Source organism: Macrobrachium nipponense, chromosome 19 (assembly GCF_015104395.2).
Source record: "Macrobrachium nipponense isolate FS-2020 chromosome 19, ASM1510439v2, whole genome shotgun sequence".
Taxonomy (NCBI): Eukaryota; Metazoa; Arthropoda; class Malacostraca; order Decapoda; family Palaemonidae; genus Macrobrachium; species Macrobrachium nipponense.
Window position 1 is genome coordinate 15,587,675 of NC_061088.1, and position 5,141 is coordinate 15,592,815.

Here is a 5,141-nt window from a genome sequence, read left to right on the forward strand (position 1 = left end):
CATTAGGTTATCAACTCGACAAATGATATTTATATCTATGATTCTTTTCTTTAAAATTGAATGTTCTGGCAATTATCTAACGTAATGGAATCTAAATCATTATTAATATTAAAAGCTGAATATTATAAGATAGCTTAAATGAGAATAAAATTACAATAAAATTAATATTACGAGTGAATAAATAGATCCTTCATCCTTTTGTACGCGAAGTCACCAACGAATTTCAATTTCAATACCCAATAAAAAGTTTTTTTGATTCTCACTGTCGTTCAAGTACCGTAAGTGTTAAAGTTTTAATCAAACCAATGAGAAAAGGAGCCTTCAATATTGGGTCAGATGAAAAATGACGGCAAAACACCGATTTTCTTTTCTTAATAATTCTAGGAGAATTTTAATTTCTTATGGGCCAATACCTGAATAATTACATTTTTTTGGAGAAAAGTGATTCAATCTCCCGCTCCCCCTCCCCCAAAAAATCCATTATGAAACATTAAAAACTGACCAAAAAAGAATTTATAATAATCAGGACTCGGAGCTACTTCAACTAATAGAAAGATAACTCGTTTTGACAAGTTGCATAGTACACTTCGTTCATCAGCAAACTGTGTAAATAGATGTAATTCTCCTCGACTTAAAGAGTACAGCCTTTGATAATGTCAAGCTATTCTTAGAAATCAGTAGTCAGTTCCATATTGTTTTCACCTTATGTAATGTTAGCTAAATGCAGGTCGTGCCAATGACCTAAGGCTGACTAAACAATATTAACTGGGGTCACAGTCTACATTGTTTAGTCGAAAGCCTACGAATACCACATGCTCATATCAAAAGATTCAGTCCTTCAAAACAGGGAAACCACTAAAGTATCCTATGTGAATACTTGGCTACAGAGAGCAAGTAGTCTTCGGTTTACAGCATCACCCACATTGCATTTGTCATGCAGTTATAAATATCGAGACGCATCATTCTTTGGCAGAAATCAAACAGCAATGACGATGGAAATATTACGAAAAACGTTTACGGAAACTTAATAAAATTTAATTCTATTGATGCTGCAACGAAATATGGATGGCAAAACTGATGCTAAATGCTTTCGCCCATACATTTAATATTACATGAATCATCACTGCTCTTTCTCTTTACGTCTTTCTCTGAAAGGATATCTGGATGGATGGACGGGTGGATTATGAAACTTAGGGACAACCCCAAGCACTGGGACCTATTTTGGTCTATCAGCGCATCCGAAAGCATATCATCGCTTCATTTGGGACGACGGAATTCATCATTTACCACGATCTCACAGATCATCAGGTGAAAATCTATTCCCAAAGGTGGTTCAAGTTGTACAAGAATATAGAATAAAATCTATATTCAATTCAATTCTATATCTAATACAAGTGAACTGGCTCTCACTTACAGTTGCAGTGTTGTTGTTAATCTGTCACTCAGAGATGCAGTGTTGTTGTCAGAGTAGATGTTAACCTAAAAATCTCGCTGTTCTTTGATTGTGTATGTTACGAATCTTTGGGACTGATTAGTAGGAAGGGAGTAATAAGCCGAGCGCGCTTTCCTTCTTCGAAGTCCAGAACTCCCTTTAAAACGTCTGAAAACAGGAAGGAAAATCATTTCTCCATCACATTTCGACCAGGGGGAGAATGGCGGAGGAAAGCAAATACCTTTACCGGGGTGGTTTATTTGATTTATATAGATTTTTGGCACTACGCCAAGCACTGGGGCAACTAAGGCCATTCAGCGCCGAAACGGAAATTGACAGTAAAAGGTTTGAAAGTTGTAATAGGAGGAAAAGATCGCAATTGCTATGAAACAATTGTTAGGAGAGGGTGGACAGTGGACAGTAAGATGGAAGAAAGAGAATGCTGAACGGAGGTACAGTAAAAGGAATGAAAGTAGTTGCAGCTAGGGGCCGAAGGGACGCTGCAAAGAACCTTAAGTAATACCTACGTTGCAAAAAATGAGGTGCACTGACGACATAAACCCCCATACAGAGTTTCCCGGCGTGAGAGGAATAATGAAGGAGACGCCTAAAAAGCAATCTCGCAGTTAGGTTCAATTTTTTTTCCTTTATTCTTTTTAATGTAAACACAAAAGGGTCCAGAGTTGGACCGGAGATAAAAATTGAAATGAGAGATATGAGAATTCTCGCGTTGTCCAATCGCGGGGAAAGCATTCGAAGCGAGAAGCAGGGATATTATAACATTTTTCGTTATGACGGAAAATGCACACGAGAACTGGAATTAGACAATGAAATGCAATAATATTCGTTACAAAAATAAAATAAAGAACGGAAATTCCTTGTTAAACCTAGAATTACTTTTAGTTATCTAGTCCTGAATATCTGAAGGGTGTTTTTAAAATGTCAGTATATATTTAGCCTCACACTATGCATCGGCTAGGGAGAAAATACACCTGGTAAATTTGGTTTATAATACACACAAACAAACAAATATATATATATATATATATATATATATATAATATATTATATATATATATATATATATATATATATATATATATATATATATATATATATATATATATATATATATATATATAATATATATATATATTATATGTGTGCGTTGAAACCCAAAGAAATAATTATGTGGTAGACGTTCGTTTATGAACTTTTTTGGCAATTATATCCATTAATGTGCACACGTTTATACAACGTAATTTGTACTGTTTATAATGATTAACCATGTACGCATACATGTCTCCAGTTCCTCAACGCACACAAGAATCTAGTGTACGAAACTCACGTATGAAGTTATTTATACCCAGATTATTGCTACCAACGGAGCATTAAGAGTAAATGAAACCGAGACCCACAGGGAGACGCACCTTGAGAGAGAGAGAGGCGAGATTAAGAGAGAGAGAGAGAGATGAGAGAGAGGGGATTTAAAAAAAAATATGCGGTAAAAGTAAATAAACAGAGACCCGAAGGGAGCAATTAGAATGACGGGTAATCTCCCGAGATCATATGTGAGAAGCGGTAGCTTGGCTGGTGTTACGAAAAAGTCTGAGACGAGGATGAACTGGCTACCTTGGTTCAAAGTAGGTCGCTAAAAAAAAAAAAAAAAAAAAAAGTGCCTGAAAACATAACAATCAAAGCCTTAAAAAATTAATATATATATATATATATATATATATATATATATATATATATATATATATATATATATATATAGATAGAGAGAGAGAGAGAGAGAGAGAGAGAGAGAGAGAGAGAGATAGATATAAATATATATATATATATATATATATATATATATATAATATATTATATATATATATATATATATATATATAATCAAATGAAAATATACCAATTATTCAGATTCACGTTCAATTTCATTTCATTTCTCTCTTTCCCTTATATATTTCAATAAATTCTTTCGGATCTTTATGTGGCGACTAGCTCTATTCTGTCTCGCTTCAGCCCAAAGCTGGGCGGATGTAGATAAGAGCTTCTTACCCTCTGTCAAATCCCCTGTACTCAGACGATCATCAGATTTGAGAAAGAGGTACAGATTCGCTACAAATTCTTATCTCAGAATCAGGACAACAGTAAAAGTCCTACAAGAAGGACTGGCCCTTGCAGGCAAGCCTATTCCCCTCTTCGGGATTCCCCTCCTCGGGTTTAATCCCGAGGGGTAAAGAGGGAAAATAATCTTTCTGAACTAAGACGAGACTCGAGGATTCTTCGGAGGGCATCACGCCGGCCCTCCCTCTCTCTCTCTCTCTCTCTCTTTTTCGCATGAACCTTGTGCACTTTTTCAGTTCTGTCCTTTGAGTTTTAAATCCAACTTATATCGGAGGTATGTCGAGGATACCTTCATTCTTTCTTAAGAAAAAGTGACGCCATGAAATTCTTTTAACTAATCAAATTCAAAACCATACTAAAGACCGTAATGATAACACAAACATCAATTCCTTCAAGCATAAGGACTTTCTTTAACTTTCCAAATTTAAATTAAAAATATGTAGGGTTTCCGACGAGAAAAAATTACAAATGTCTCTCTCTCTCTCTCTCTCTCTCTCTCTCTCTCTCTCTCTCTCTCTCTCTCTCTCTCTCTCTCTCTCCTCTCTCTCTACTATATATATATATATATATATATATATATATATATATATATATATATATATATATATATATATATATATTATATATATATACATATATATATATATACATATAAACTATATTAACTTATCATATAAACGATTGTTCTGTACAACTGTACAATCACTAATTAGACCTCATTCAAGCTGGAGGGTATCTAGCAGTTATTCATTAAAAAAAAAGTTAAATCTTTTTTTCTAATATATATATATATATATATATATATATATATATATATATATATATATATATATATTAGAAAAAAAGATTTAACTTTTTTTAATGAATAACTGCTAGATACCCTCCAGCTTGAATGAGGTCTAATTAGTGATTGTACAGTTGTACAGAACAATACTTTCGGAGTTTAGAGTGAGCTTTTAAAAGAACTTTTCCACACTAGAGGAGAGAGAGAGAGAGAGAGAGAGAGAGAGAGAGAGAGAAAGGTTTTCGTCATATAAATCAAACATCGTTATATTTTTTTTTTGTGGGTGGGGGATGGGAGGGCGAATATGACTTTTACATTAAACCTCCCATATCCACCAGCCCCAACCCCCACCCCCACCCACCCCGTCACCTGATATCGGAAACCTCTCCGAACTTTTAATTCTTCAGACTGCCGTTTTTGGGAAGTTTCCGAGTTCCCTTTGACATTTTGATATATATATATATATATATATATATATATATATATATATATATATATATATATATATATATATATATATATATCAAAATGTCAAAGGGGAAACTCGGAAACTTCCCAAAAACGGCAGTCTGAAGAATTAAAAGTTCGGAGAGGTTTCCGATATCAGGTGACGGGGGTGGGGGTTGGGGCTGGGGGGATATGGGAGGTTTAATGTAAAAGTCATATTCGCCCTCCCATCCCCCCACCCACAAAAAAAAAAATATAACGATGTTTGTATTTATATGACGAAAACCTTTCTCTCTCTCTCTCTCTCTCTCTCTCTCTCTCTCTCTCTCCTCTAGTGTGGAAAAA